At 46.7% G+C, this 15,908-nt stretch overlaps 1 protein-coding gene across 4 annotated transcripts in view; it reads left to right on the forward strand.

Moving 5' to 3' along the window:
- The first annotated feature begins 12,463 nt into the window (after window positions 1-12,463).
- MFN2 (mitofusin 2) overlaps window positions 12,464-15,908 on the forward strand; it is a 28,101-nt gene continuing 24,656 nt past the window's right edge. Inside the window, exons 1-3 of one of the 4 annotated variants that reach the window (XM_027614772.2) lie at window positions 12,464-12,714; window positions 13,929-14,070; window positions 14,466-14,550. The gene's annotated coding sequence lies outside the window, so the exon portion shown is untranslated. Of the gene's footprint in view, window positions 12,715-13,322; window positions 13,551-13,928; window positions 14,071-14,465; window positions 14,551-15,908 lie in introns of all 4 variants that reach the window. The other 3 variants (XM_027614764.2, XM_027614780.2, XM_027614755.2) reach the window with 3 other exon arrangements.

Genomic DNA, 15,908 nt, shown 5'->3' on the forward strand with positions numbered 1-15,908 from the left:
CCTCCTCCCTGAAGCCTTTGCTGAGCACCCTTCCCGCAAACAGGAATATTGGAGAACATAGAGCTCCTGGTGGCCCCCAGCATGCCCTGGGCAAACTCTGTGTGTAGCACTGATAACACTTTGGGGTGTTTATTAATCATAAGGGCCAACGTCTGTCCATCCTTTGCTGTGGGCTGGGCATTGTGCATGTCCGGCACCCAGGCCTCTGGGCCAGGGGCTGTCATTTTCTTTTTTTTAAGATCATACTTACATATTTGAAAGAGAGCGCGCACAAGCGGGAAGGAGAGGGAGAAGCAGGCTCCCTGCTGAGCAGAGAGCCCAACGCGTGGCTTGATCCCAGGACCCCGGGATCATGACCTGAGCAGGACCCTGGGATCATGACCTGAGCAGAAGGCAGACGCTTAACCCACCCCAGGCGCTCCTGTCACTTCCTTTTTATAGATGAGCAACTGTAGGCTTGGGGAAGCCCAGGAAGTAGTAAGTGGTAAGGGAGAGGGCTTTTCGCTAGACATCTGGTCCCTCCCCCCTCCAGGCAGCCCTGCAGTCACCAGTGGGGCCAGAAATCCAAACTGCAATTTCGGTCCAAGGTGACCCAGTGTGGTTTAGTGCCCCAGTGGCCGGAAGAACCAGTAAGAGTAGCGGGAAGCATCTGGGTCTTCTGTGACATTATGCTTCTTAGTGAGGGTGACTTCCTTCCCCAGGGGATATTTGGCAACGTCTGAAGTCATTTTTGGTTGTGACACCCGGGAAAGGGGTTAGGGGTGCTACTGTCACCCATGCGTAGAGGCCAGGATGGCCTTAAACACCCTACAGGGCACAGGACGACCCCTCCCCCAAGGAATTAACCTGCCCCAAACGCCGGCAGTGCTGAGACAGAAGCCTGGTTAGCAGATGCCATTTATGCAGGGTCCTGGAGGCGGGGGAGGCTCCCAGGAGCAGACTCTCTGTCAGGTGGCTGGGGCCAGCAAGGCACAGATGGGATCCCAGAATGCAGGTTGGCTGGGTGTGGGCGGTGGTGGGGGTCAGCTTGTACAAGCCCATTTTCCCATTGTACATTGTACAGCCCAGGCTCAGGAGGGCTGGACTTCATCGCTTCAAAAGACATTCCAAGGTTTTGTGTATGCGTTCTAAAGATAATTTTAAGTGTTTCGTCTTTTTTAAGTGACCCAGGGCGAATTCATGTAGTGCAAATCTTAATCCCTTTCCTGTCTCACCCCTGGCTACAGAGTTCTCCCCAGAAGCGACCTTGCCTAATCTGTCCCTTAGGTGTCCTTTTTGAGCTGAGTTGTGCTTATACGTGTGTGTATGTGTGTGTCAGGGTCGTTTTTAACTGCTGCCTTTAATTACAAATCAATTCCTGTCCACCAAGAAAAAGTCAGTGAAAACAGAAGTACGTCACGTAAGAAAGGAAGGTCTGCAATTGCATACCAACCCTGCCCTGCACCCTTCCCCAATAATACCACCAGCCGATTCAAGGGAGTCTTGTCATCGAGAGGGCCTCATGGCCTGGAACTGTTTCAGAGAGAAAGCCCGGGTGCTGGCTGGAGGGCCAGACCAGAGGGTGGGGGATGGACTTCAAGCCTCCTGCAGCGGGTCAGGCACATGACCAGGACCCAGGAGGAAATGGACAGGACAGATGTTAAAGAGGGAGAACCTCCAGGCCTCCACCTGACTTGCGCAAGGTTCTGCCAAATAAGGGGAAGGAAATGGGATTCACTTCCTGTCCTTGGAGAATGGACAGTCCCCTCCGGGAGGCCAGGGAGCTGGAAAGAAGAAACAGCGGCACGACAAGGCAGCGGGTCACAGGCCCCAGTGTGCACCCCATCCCAGAGGCCTGGCCACACCCAGAGGCAGCATCTGGGGAAGGCCTCACGGTGTAGAGTGAGACTCTGGACATGAGGCTGCTAGTTCACTCAGGGCACGACTGTTCCCTTGGACCAGTTTCACTTGGGAACTGCTAAGTTGGTCAGTCTGCCGTACTGATTTGCCTTGAAGTATTTGTGGCAAGATTCTACCATGGTTCTAAAGCAGTGCTGTCTAGTAGAAATACAACGTGAACCACAAATCCACTTGTAGAGAAAAACTCTTACTGCTTTCCTTTACGTTCCACACACTACCCCACTTCTGATCGCCAAATGCGGGTGGTTTTCCCACACCAAGCAATGCTCCAATTCTCAGTAGACACCAAAAGGATGTCCTATAAATTGAACTCAATTCTACACGATCTACCTGGAGATAATTAATGTCAGATCCCACAGGCTAGGGGCTGCATGCTGTAAGCCTGTCCCCTGCCCACCTCCACGTAAACACCAATCACCAATGTACATTGTGACCCAGGCTGCTGACCACCAGTGAGTTACAGACTGGAAATTCCCACATCATCCCGAGTGTTCAATTAACGTGCTAGAGTGGCTCACGAATTTTGGGAAAACACTTCACCTACTGGATTACTGGTTAATTATAACAGTTTAGGGACGCCTGGGTGGCTCAGTTGGTTAAACAGCCGCCTTCAGCTCAGGTCATGATCACAGGGTCCTGGGATCGAGTCCCGCATTGGGTTCCTTGCTCAGCGAGGAGCCTGCTTCTCCCTCTGCCTGCTGCTCCCCCTGTTGTGCTCTATCTCTCTAACAAATAAATAAAATCTAAAAAAAAAAAAAAAAGAAAGAATAAAAAGATTGCAGTTTAGAAATAGCCAGATACAAGAGAAGTGTAGGGCAAGGTACATAGGAGGGGACAAGGAGCTTGCACACTCCCTTTGGGCCCTCTGTCCGCTCCTCCCCTCAACATGTTCACCAAGCCAGAAGCTTTGCTGCCCTCCGTGCATGGTTCAGGGATTTTTTATGGAGGCTTCATTACATATAGGTTATGATTGATTAAACCATTGGCCATTTATGATCAAGTCAGTCTCCAGCCCCCTCCCCTCCCAGGAGGTTGAGGGAGTCTGCTACCCAAAACTGGCTTTGTCTCTTTGTGGGTGTCAAGCTAAAAGGCACAACCAAGCCAAAGAATAGGAGAAGGAAGGGGTTTCTGTGCAACAAGTAAGGAGAACACTGGGGATATTTCCCAAAGCAGTGTCTCCCAACAACAAACAGGGAAGTTTAAGGTAAGGTTGCATACATATTCATGAATAGTCCCCATACACAATGGGGACTATTGCACGGGATTGGGCTGATTAGGGTCAGCATTTTCAGTTTTCTGCTCTGGTATCTGAGTGCTCAAAGGGGTTTAGATCCTGCAGAATGAACTCTAGAAAGTGCATCAGGTCGGTGCTTGGAATCAGCACTGGGAGTTTCACCACTATTTATTTTTTTAGTATATGTGCTGCCGAAGCGAGCACTTTACCACTATTTATTGTCCCTGATAGGATTAGGCTATCTCCTGGCCCGCTTATAAGCCACGCCCCTTGGGATATTTCATTCCTCATGCTTGAGGGGTCTTGGGCGCAGGTCAGTCTTCCATAATTGCTTCCTGAAAGAGCGTTGTGGTCTCCCTAGTTAGATGAATGAAACTCTCTCTTTTTTAAGATTTATTTATTTCAGCGAGGGGAGGGGCAGAGGAGAGAGACTCTTAAGCAGACTCCACACTGAGTGCAGATCCTGATGGGAGGCTCGATTTCAAGACCCTGAGATCATGACCTAAGCCGAAACCAAGAGTCAGATGCTTAACCAACTGTGCCACCCAGGGGATCCAAGGAGTGAAACTGTCGTGCTGTTGCATTTAGATAAGTTTGGGGATCAGAGGCTTTGGTCTGCAATTTTCCATATCCCCACTGGAGCATGAGACTTAAGTGGACTGTTGCAACTAGCAAGTTAAATGTGCGTGGACCAAATAACACTGGTCCCTGGGAGACAGAGAAAGGTTAGGATTATAGCTGTTAGCGATGAATCCCGGGAGCTGTATCTTGTAGCTTCCGAGAAGAGTGGTTAATAGCCCCAGGTCGGGTCCTGTCCAGATGGGGCTGAACTGATCCTGAGCTGACCCTGACTTCCAGCAAACCCAGTCACTTGGTTCATAGGAATACAGTTTATTCCATTTGATGAAGGGAGGCTCATATTTGCATAATTTGTTCAGGGCAGACACAACAGTCCCAAGGTGAATTATACGCTTTATTGCTTACTCAGTTTCAGCATCAAGGTGAGTTAAGGTTGCAAGATGCCTGGAGAAGTTCTTCCACATGTAACGTTCTGTTGTTATCTTTCAACCTTCCCTGGGGATGTCTAGGCTCTCAATCCCCCAGAACATTCCCCAAAGGGGCCTTTTTCTTTTCGTTTTTTCAGAGAGTGAGCACAAGCAGGGGTACCAGCAGGCAGAGGGAGAAGCAGGCTCCCTGCTGAGCAAGGAACCTGATGAGGGACTTGATCCCAGGACCCTGGGATCAGGACCTGAACTGAAGGCAGCCACTTCACCGACTAAGTCACCCAGGTGTCCCAAAGGGGTCTTTTTCATTTTTCTTTGTTATTGTTATGTTAATCACCATACATTACATCATTAGTTTTTGATGTAGTGTTCCATGATTCATTGTTTGTGCATAACACCCAGTGTTCCACTTAGAACGTGCCCTCTTTAATACCCATCACCAGGCTAACCCATCTCCCAACACACCTCCCCTCTAGAACCCTCAGTTTTTCAGAGTCCATCGTCTCTCATGGTTCGTCTCCCCCTCCGATTTACTCCCCTTCATTCTTCCCTTCCTGCTATCTTCTTTTTTTTTTCCTTAACATATATTGCATTATTTGTTTCAGAGGTACAGATCTGTGATTCAACAGTCTTGCACAATTGACAGCACTCACCATAGCACATACCCTCCCCAATGTCTGTCACCCAGCCACCCCATCCCTCCCACCCCCCACCACTCCAGCAACCCTCAGTTTGTTTCCTGAGATTAAGAATTCCTCATATCAGTGAGGTCATATGATACATGTCTTTCTCTGACTGACTTATTTCACTCAGCATAACACCCTCCAGTTCCATCCACGTCGTCGTTGCAAATGGCAAGATCTCATTCCCAAAAGGATCTTTTTCTTAAAACCTCTAGATGATTGGGGCCTCCAGGCAGCAGGTGGCTTCCATTTTTATCCCTAGAGCATGGGCCACACCCATGATTACTTTAAAACAAAGCAGGTCCGTTATCACTTTGGTCTGGCAAGACCAGAGCTAGGACTCATGTCCCCAGGCAACCCCTTGATTACCTCAACTGCCCCTTTAGTTCCACAGGGAAAAGCCTCCATCCATCCTGCAAAAGTATCCATGAAAACCAGAAGGTATTTAAATCCCCCAGGGGGTTAAGGGTGGCTCAGTTCTTTAAGCATCCAACTCATTTAACTCTTGATTTCTGCCTGGGTCACGATCTCAGGGACCAGGGATTGAGCACAGCGTCAGGCTCCAAGCTCAGCTCAGAGTTGGTTTGGGATTTTCCCTCTCCTTCTGCCCCTCCCCCCACTGGTGCTCTATCCATCTCTAAAACTAAAAAAATAAAAAATAAAATCCCCCAGGGGCGAGGTTCGATGGGTGTAACTGTAGAACCCATTGGCCAGTCCTCCCCAGGCAGTCTCTGTTCTTTGCATAGCCTTGGCTAGAGGGAGAGCCAGAGTTTATTCTGCTCATTTTTAACACAGTACATACAATTCTATATAGCCTCTCCCATGAGGTCTCTAGTGATTTTTTGAATGACCCATTCAGCAACAGGCACAAAGACTGTGTAAACATAGATAGAGCCCCTCGTGCTCCCTGCTCACTGGGGGAGTCGGCTTCTCCCTGCCCCCCTCTCCCAGTCCCTCTCCTGGCTCATGCTCTCTCTCTATCTCAAATAAATAAATAAAGAATTTATTTATTTATTTGAGGTAGAGATTGAGCATAAGCCCGGGAAGGGGCAGAGGGAGAGGGAGAAGCAGGCTCCCTGCTGAGCAGGGAGTCCGACACAGGGCTCCATCCAGGACTCTGGGATCATGACCTGAGCCAAAGGCAGATGCTTAATTGACTGAGCCAACCAGGCGCCCCAACAAAATCTTAAAAAAAAAAAAAAAAAAAAGCTGGTCATATCTGAGTCTATGTATGTCTCTCTCAAATATGACCTTCCAATCAAAGCCTTGGTAATATAACCATGTTTCCAATGGTGTCTTTTTCCAAGTAGAACAGATTCTTACTGCACTTATGCAAGTAACTATAGTTGCCATCAGAGTAAGAATACTCAATGAGTTTCCAAATAGAGGGATCATGTAGGGGGGAGAAGATAAATGTTTCAATTTGTTCGCAAAGGAATATTTTACCAAGCTTCTGTAAGTCACAGGTATGCTAAGAGAAAAATGTTTCCTTAAATCTGGAAGAGACAAACATTAGAGAACCAGCAATGTTTCAAACAAGAGTCATAAAAACTATAATCATTTTCCTCAATTCTTTAGTCCCACATTATTCCTGTTTGAATGCAATTTTTCCATTAGTTCCGAAAGTTCTTACTCCATTTAGTTTTATGATCTGAAGGGTATCAGAAACCTGTATTCATCAAAAATCCCTTCCATGAATCTCCTTGAAAATGAAATACATTTATGAGAGCATCACAACAATAACTAAGTGACAAAAGACTCACAAATGGCCATGGTGGGGCACCTGGGTGGTTCAGTTGGTTAAGCGTTTGCCTTCAGCTCAGGTCGTGGTCTCAGGGTCCTGGGATCCAGCCCTGCGTCGGGCTCCCTGCTCCTGGGCAGCCTGCTTCTCCCTCTCCTCCCCACTCATGCTCTCTCTCACTCTCTCTCTTAAATAAATAAATAAATAAATAAATAAATAAATAAATAAATAAAATCTTAAAAAAAAATGGCCATGGGTAAGGGCACTTGGTTGGCTTAGTCGGTGGAGCTTGTGACTCTCCATCTCAGGGTTGTGGGTTGGAGCCCCATGTTGGGTATCAAGATCGCTTAAAAATAGGGGCACCTGGGTGGCTCAGTTGGTTAAGCGACTGCCTTCGGCTCAGGTCATGATCCTGGAGTCCCAGGATCGAGTCCCACATCGGGCTCCCTGCTCGGCAGGGAGTCTGCTTCTCCCTCTGACCCTATCCCCTCTGATGTGCTCTCTCTCTCTCATTCTCTCTCTCAAATAAATAAATAAAATCTTAAAAAAAAAAAAGATTGCTTAAAAATAAAGCCTCTTAAAAAAAATGGCCATGGTGGGTGCCTGGATGGCTCAGTTGGTTAAGTGACTGCCTTCAGCTCAGGTCATGATCCTGGAGTCCCAGGATTGAGTCCCGCATCAGGCTCCCTGCTCAGTGGGGAGTCTGCTTCTCCCTCTGACCCTACCTCCTCTTGTGCACTCTCTCTCTCTCTCTCTCAAATAAATAAATAAAATCTTTAAAAAAATTTAAAAATGGCCATGGTTAGAGATCTGATGGCAGTATATCATAATGAACCTGACAAGGAAATTTGGTTATTTCTGTGACACACACATTTCAATAACTAGAATTACAAGTGATGACATTATGCCAGAACATTTTATTTTATTTTTTATTTTTTTTATTTTTTTAAAATATTTTATTTATTTATTTGAGAGAGAGAGAATGAGAGAGATAGAGAGCATGAGAGGGAAGAGGGTCAGAGGGAGAAGCAGACTCCCTGCTGAGCAGGGAGCCCGATGTGGGACTCGATCCCGGGACTCCAGGATCATGACCTGAGCCGAAGGCAGTCACTTAACCAACTGAGCCACCCAGGCGCCCGCATTTTATTTTATTTTTTAAAGTTTTATTTATTTGGGGCGCCTGGGTGGCTCAGATGGTTAAGCGTCTGCCTTCGGCTCAGGTCATGATCCCAGGGTCCTGGGATCAAGTCCCGCATCGGGCTCCCTGCTCCTTGGGAGCCTGCTTCTCCCTCTGCCATTCTCTCTCTCTCTCTCTCTGTCTCTCATGAATAAATAAATAAAAATTAAAAAAAAAAAGTTTTATTTATTTGACAGACAGAGACAGCGAGAGAGGGGACACAAGCAGGGGGAATGGGAGAGGGAGGAGCAGGCTTCCCGTGGAGCAAGGAGCCTGATGCGGGGCTCGATCCCAGGATGCTGAGATCATGACCCGAGCAGAAGGCAGACGCTCAATGACTAGGCCACCCAGGCACCCCTATGCCAGGTCATTTTAAAACTTTAGGAATTTCATATAATTTCTAGAACTATAGCATTGGCCCATACAATGTAACCTGAGGAGACTTATAATCACTTATTTGACAATGCTTCCCATGGAATTGAACAGACCAAAAAAAACAAGCTGCTTTAGTCAAAAAGACTTCATTTAGAATTTGAATTTGGGGGATGCTTGTTAAAAAGCCAAACGAAAAACCAGTGGCTCAGTCATTGAGCATCTGCCTTTGGCTCAGGTCATGATCCCAGAGTCCTGGGATTGAGCCCCGCATTGGGCTCCCTGCTCCGCAGGAAACCTGCTTCTCCCTCTCCCACTCCCCTTGCTTGTGTGAACCTCTTTCGCTGTCTCTCTCTCTCTCTCTCTCTGTGTCAAATAAATAAATAAAATCTTGAAAAAAAAACCGACTTCATTTGGAATTTGAATTTGGGGGATGCTTGTTAAAAAAACAAACGAAAGGGCGCCTGGGTGGCTCAGATGGTTAAGCGTCTGCCTTCGGCTCAGGTCATGATCCCGGGGTCCTGGGATCGAGTCCCGCATCGGGCTCCCTGCTCCTTGGGAGCCTGCTTCTCCCTCTGCTTCTCCCTCTCTCTCTCCCTCTCTCTCTCTCCTCCTCTGTCTCTCATGAATAAATAAATAAAATCTTTAAAAACAAAACAAAACAAAACAAAACAAAAAAAAAAAAACGAAAAACCACCTCCGAAGTTTTTAAAGTACATGCAAAATAGGATTACAGATCACTACAAAACTTACCTCTTAATTATCTATTTAACCAAGATGGCAATAAGAGATTTTATGGGTTACATAGTTGTGAGCAAAACTTAGTTCTTTTATTTATTTATTTTTATTTAAATTCTAGTTAGTTAACATATATGGTAAAATTGGTTTCAGGTGTAGAATTTAGTGATTCATTACTTAGATATAACAACCAGTGCTCATCACAAGTGCCCTCCTTAATACCCATCACCCAGTTACCCCATCCCTCACCTGCCTCCCCTCCAGCCACCCTCAGTTTGTTTCCTATAGTTAAGAGTCTCTTACAGTTTGTTTCCCTCTTTCTTCCCCCCCTCATATGTTCATCTGTTTTCTTTCTTAAATTCCACATATGAGTGAGATCATATGGTGTTTATCTTTCTCTGACTGACTTATTTTGCTTAGGATACAGTCTAGCTCCATCCACGTTGTCGCAAAAGGCAAGATTTCATTTTTCTTTCTTTTTTTTTTTAAGATTTTATTTATTTGACAGAGAGAGAGAGACAGCAAGAGAGGGAACACAAGCAGGGGGAGTGGGAGAGGGAGAAGCAGGCTTACTGCCGAGCAGGGAGCCTGATGCGGGGTTCAATCCCGGGACCCTGAGATCATGACCTGAGCTGAAGGCAGTCGCTTAACCAACTGAGCCACCCAGGCACCCCAAGATTTCATTTTTCTGACGGCTGAGTAATATTCCATCGTATATACACACCACACCTTCTTTATCCATTCGTCAGTCAATGGACATCTGGGATCTTTCCATAATTTGGCTATTGTTGATAATGCTGCTATAAACACTGGGGTGCATGTATCCCTTTGGATCAGTATTTTTTGTATCCTTTGGGTAAATAACCAGTAGTAACAATTGCTGGGTTGTAGGGTAGTTCTATTTTTAACTTTTTGAGAAAACTTAGCTCTTTTAATATTGAGAAGATTCAGTTTTCTAAAGTAATCAAAGACCCAATAAAGACAAAACATAGAGGGGCGCCTGGGTGGCTCCGTCGTTAAGCGTCTGCCTTCGGCTCAGGTCCTGATCCCAGAGTCCTGGGATCGAGCCCCGCATCAGGCTCCTTGCTCAGCGGGAAGCCTGCTTCTCCCCCTCCCACTCCCCTGCCTGTGTTCCCCTCTCACTATGTATCTCTCTGTCAAATAAATAAAAATCTTAAAAAAAAAAAAAGACAAAAGATAGAAACTGTTCTGTTTTGTTTCTGGGCAGATAAAGAAAAAAAATTGTTTACAATTTCTAATAAAAAGTAAACCAAGGGGCACCTGGGTGCGCGCAGCTGGTTAAGCACCTGATGACTCTTGGTTTCAGCTCAGGTTTTGATCCCAGGGTCCTGAGATTGAGTCCCACATTGGGCTCCACACAGAGTGTGGAGTCTGCTTGGGACGCTCTGTCCTGCCCCCCGCCCCGTCCCTCTCCCTGCTTGTGTTCTCTCTCTTGCAAATAAATAAATCTTAAAAAAAAAAAAGAGTAAACCAAGGGGGTGCCTGGCTGGCTCAGCTGGTGAAGGATTTAACTCTTGATCTCAGGGTCAAGAATTCGAGCCCCATGTTGGGGGTAGAGATTACTTAATAAATAGAAGTTTTTAAAAAAGTGTTGAAAAAAGAATAAGCCACCAATCTCATTCTAGGACAAAATTACTTTCTTTTCCCTTAAAAAATGTATTTCCATTCCTCATTCTTTTCTTACCAAAAACATGTATCTTTCTTTGCATATAGAGTTGTTTCCCTCACTATTTTCAGTAGTCTTAATTGTATCCTTAAAGCTTAGAAACCTTAATTTCTAGTGGAAACTAAGTGGTCAGCAGTTTTGAGCTGTTATACCTGAATCTTATTTCGAAAAGACTTAGATATCCAATGAATTGAACCCAATTTCTTATTTAAGCTGGCAAAACTTCAAAGTTTTAAATTACCAAAGATTTTGGAAACTCTTTAAAAGTTTACTTACAGGGGCACCTGGCTGGCTTAGTTGGTGCAGTGTGCGACTCTTGATCTCAGGGTTGTGAGTTCGAGCCCCGCACTGGGTGTAGAGATTACTTAATAAAATCTTAAAAAAAAAAAAAGTTTACCTACAAATCTTTTTATCTATTCAACCTACTTCTTCCCAACAATTACACATGGAAACTTCATGAGACAGACAAAATCAACCATCATTTTAAGTCTTCTTTTGCTGACAAATTGCAACAGGTACATGAATTTAGTAAACTCAGGTAGAATAAAAGCTGATCATCGGTAGTATATTCGATGTTGATAACTCCAAAAGAAATGCCTATTTTTAAAAAATTTTTTAACTTATTTTTACAGATTTTATTTTTTTAAGTGAACTCTACACCCAACGTGGGGCTCGAACTTACAACCCAGAGATCAAGAGTCACATGCTTACCAACTGAGCCAACCAGGTGCCCCTAAAATGACTTTTCTTATGTCAAGAAAATTATGTCTATCTTTTTCTGGGGACCCCTAACTCTCTCTGCTTACAGGTAGTGAGGTTGAAAGTTCCAACCCTCTAATCACTTTGTTGGTTTCCCGGGGCAAACAACCCTCATACTTTAGGGGATTTCCAAAAGTTACCCCATTCACATAAACTCACGTGTGGTTGAAAGGGGCTTGTTATGCATAACAAGAGACCCTCATTTCACAGGAACAGTGGATGAAAACCAAATACATATTTATTATAAACCACAATATCACAGTGAGCCACTTTTATGCAGTTTTAGATGTTTTAGTAGCCACATTTTAAACAGTAGAAAGAAACAGGTGAACTTAATTTTAGTAATAGACTTTAACTCCATGTATCCAAAATATTTCCACTTTAACATATAATCAGTATATAAATATTAATGAAATTGTTTAATTTTTTAAGCTTATTTATTTTATTTTAGTGATCTTTATACCCAATGTGGGGCTCAAACTCATGACCACGGAGATCAAGGGTTGTATGCTCTTCCAACTGTGCCAGCCAGGTGCTCCCCCCACCCCGCCTTTTTTTTTTTTTTTTTTTTTTTTTTGGTACTAAGTCTGCAGCACATCTCAGTTGGCACTGGTCACCTTTCAGGAGCTCCATCTCCACACGTGGCTGGTAGCTGTCTTACTGGCGAGCACAGGCTTCAAGCCTTCCCTCCTTGTGCTGAGGCCACCAGGCGACCTCTCTACTGCTGTGTCCTAGTACCTGGCACATAATGAGGCCCAGTGATCTGCCATACGTGAGCTGGGGTAATCTGTCCTCTGCGCTTCCAGGGACTGTTGTGAAGGTTAAATAAAATGACGTTAGGTACCTGCCTGTTCAGTGACGGTTACTGTTCTTGCTGCCTCAAAGTCAACTGAAGGGCAGCAGGCCCAAGTTTGCTTCCTGTCTTCCTCTTAAGAGCTTTTCTCTAAAATTACAAAGCGCAGGCTGGGATTACACAGCCTTGGGGTCAGGGGTCTTGGGGTCAGGCTGTGGGGCAATAAACGAGAAAGCGGGAACCTCTAACCCGCGCCCTTGTTTTCTTGGTCCCCTCGACAGCCCGAGGCCCCGCCCACCCCGCCCTGACGGGCGCCCGGCGGAACTACAGCCCCCATGATGCAGCGGGAATCCCGAGGCTTGAGTCATGGGCTTGGGACGCCCAGGCAGTGAACGAGCCCGCTTGAGACGCCTCTCCGGGCGCTGAGCCGGCAGACCCACTGGCCCGTAGAGAGTGATAGGGTCTAACCGCCCGAGCTCGGAGTCCTCCGACTGACCAGGGCCAGGGCGGTGAACGTGCGGCGGCTGGTGACGTGAGAGTCCTCCCTCCTCCTCCCGCCCCTCTCGGGGTGGCGCCGTCTGGTGACGTTGGGGGTATGATGGCTGCCGCGAGGCCGGGAAGGTGAAGGTGAGAGGGCGAGCGCGCCAGAAGGGTGGGGACCCGCCCGGCCCAACCCTGCGAATCCTGAGTAGCCCGGCGGGGACCGATGGGACGCTGGAACCCCGGGGGCTCTGGATCCGGGCAGGCGGGCGTCCCACGCCCCGGCCTCGCTGCGGGGCCCTCCGCGGCCCTGCGAGCAGGGGGCGGGACGCGGGTGTCGGGACTGGGGGTGGGGTTCCCTGAGGTTCCTCGTCTCCCCCGCCTTCCCATCCTTCGCGGCCACTTTCCACCCCAGGCCTTTCGCCTTTTCGTATGCAGTCTTCTGTATATGCCAGCATTTACTCAGCATGTAAGTGCCCAAGTGCACCGCTAGAGCCCCCTGCCTTCTCCCACTTTGGGCACTTACTGCACTCCTGTGCTGTCACCTATTTGTTGTTTGACTTCTCACTTGAAGGTAAGCCCCTTGAGGGCAGGTACTGTTTTACCCATCCCTAACTTCAGCGCCTAGCAACACGCAGGAGGCACACAGAAGGTGCCGAATAATTAGCTATTTGGCTACATGAAGCCAAAACTGCCCATCATCTGTTTGTAATCCTTCATTGCCCTGTTCATTTCTCTTTCTTTTCTCCTCCCAGAAAGGCCTCTGATTATCCCTCTTCCCACCTGCAAGGGTGGAGTAAGGCAGCTCCACGAAGTTAAAAACAAGTGTGCTTTGGAGTCAAAGGGAGGTGGTATCTCAGTTTCTAGCTTGGCCACTTAACTAGAAGTCCATAAATCTTTTAAATATTCCAAGCTTCTGTTTGCTCCATAGAACTGAAAATTAAGTGAGGTATTTTACAGCATCTAGCACACATAGCCTTTCAGTAAGTTCTACTTCTCTTCCTCACGCCTACCCTCCCATCTCTAGTCCTGAGTTCCACAGTCCTCAAGCCCAGTCTTTGTCCTGTTCTGTTACCTCCTGTCCTCGCACCTCTCTGGACGTGCCTTTAGCAAGCTCCTGCACCTCACCAGCACGTGGCTGACCGCATGTTTGTGCGTACCCAGGATTGTCCCCACCTGTGTATTGTGTTTTTCTCCAGGGCACTTCCCTCACATACCATTGCCTAATGCGGGCAATGACTAAGCTTCCCTCAGGGATGAGTTTGTTTGGCTTTAAAAACTGATTAAACATGTTTTGTGCACCTTTTTTTTTTTTTTTTAATTTGCTGCTTGTTGACATGTTCCTTTTCCTTTCCAAAAAGTTGGAATTGGTGGAGTCAACACAGTCAGTAGCCAACCTCAATCTGAGGGACCCGACAGAGGAGAACTCAGATTCTTTTCGTCTTTTTGACTCCAGCCATGCCCATGATGCCCAACCTGTGAAGGTCTCTCACCATCCAAAAAGTAAGTGGTGGCTGTGACATCTGGCACCCTGGATCTGGGTTGAATGGAAAGGGGTGTGCTCTGCTGGCCATCCAGTGGCACGTGTCTTGGATGGGGTCGTCATTGCACAGAGCTGGAGTTTTCCAGTCTGTGTTGAAAAAAAAACTGTATGTCCTTTCTGCTTCCATGGAGGATTTCACTGGTGGTGGAGAGAGCCTGTTTAAAGGTTGACAGTTCAGAAAGTGGCTGGAATCTTTGGGCTCCCTGAAGAATTAGGCTCTGTCTCCCTTGTTCTGTGCTATGCTGGCTCCTCCCTACCCCTCTCTGCTCAGCAGAGACTGGCTCCTTATCACAGCTCTTCTGAGAGTCTTCTCTGCTTCCTTTACCCTGTATACTCTTTTGTTTCAATTTCTCAGCTTCTCCTCTGTTCCAGTTGTGCCAGCAGACGATCCGTGGACCTATTTTATTTTCCCTGCTAGGAGTTGCTGTGCATAAAACTGGGTAAGGAGGTGGTGTGGATTCAGGGACTGTGCTTGGGATCCAAACACACCATGCAGTGAATTTTGCTACTGCTGTTCCCACATGGAAGACGCCTCATACTCCTCAACCAATAGCCTAGGTTGAGGCCAAGCTTTTTTTTTTTCTTCGGTTTAGAATTGGGTTTGGTTCTGGTCTTAGGTTAATACCTGTTAATACTGTGCCCCTAGCACTTTCTTGGGGTGGGAGAGAGGGAGAGTGCCAGGATGAATGAGGCTTTCCCCAAAGTATGTTCCTCAGGATTTTAAAAACTGTTACATGGAAGAGGAGTTTCTCTAGATACATTTGTGAAATGCTGCACTAAATGCAGTTAAGCTAATAACTGTACAGTTAAGCTAGTAACTTTCCAAAGTCTTTGCTTTGGTCATGTGCTCTGATGGAGGCAGAGCATGGTATATAGTGTTTTTAAAAATTTTTTCTACTCTGGAATCCTTTTTACCTGGAGCATTGGGTGTACTACATTTTTGTGGACCGCACTTTGGGAAATGCTTCTGTAAACTATGTGAAAGCCTGACTTGAAGAGCACTTTGTGGCTGTCACAACAGCTTGAAGCATGCCACGTAATGTCCAGCTGATATTAGAACTGTAACCCAGCTGTGCCTGGGGGACTGGCCCCACATGCTTGCGGTGAGCCCTGCAGTGAAGTAGGGACTATCAGGGTTTCCCAGAGGAGACACAGGAACCCAGCTGCTTCCTACCACCCAGTGAGGGTAGGAAGCCAATAGGCAAAGCCCCAAGATAGTGGGGGGCCCTGTCTTGGCTTGTGTGTGTGTATTCTGCCACTTTGGTCCATCGGTGCATATATGTATGTCCAACTTGCTCTTTGAAGGATCAAATCCTGGAATATGAAAGGTTTGTTCAACTGTCTTCGTTCCCTGAGCTCCAAACACTAAGAAATAGATGATTTGCCAGAAGCTGCTTTTTAAGAAAAAGGTAGATTTGGGTATTCCAGGGATGGAAGGGTAAGAAGACACTCCCATTAAGGGGCCTTCACTAACTCATCCATGTTTCTCAAGTCATGGAGGAGAAAAGTAGAAATGGAAATAGGTCACGACTCTTAATCAGACTGTCTTTTCTGGAAGCTCATTGACTAGATGAAGAGACAGTGTGATTAAAAAACCAAAAGTCAGGTAAGGTCGCACGTCCTCCTTGGAGATGCCAAGGAAGGCTTCACGGGGGTAGGGGTGACACTAGAGTTGGGTCTAGAAGGACAATAGGAATGTGCCAAATGGGTGAAGCAGCAACCCAAATATAGAGCCTCAGCTTGGTAGTTCGCCGAGCCAGAGAAATCAGACCGTTTGGATGGGTTGGAGGTGGGATCC

Source organism: Zalophus californianus, chromosome 4 (genome assembly GCF_009762305.2).
Source record: "Zalophus californianus isolate mZalCal1 chromosome 4, mZalCal1.pri.v2, whole genome shotgun sequence".
Lineage (NCBI taxonomy): Eukaryota > Metazoa > Chordata > Mammalia > Carnivora > Otariidae > Zalophus > Zalophus californianus.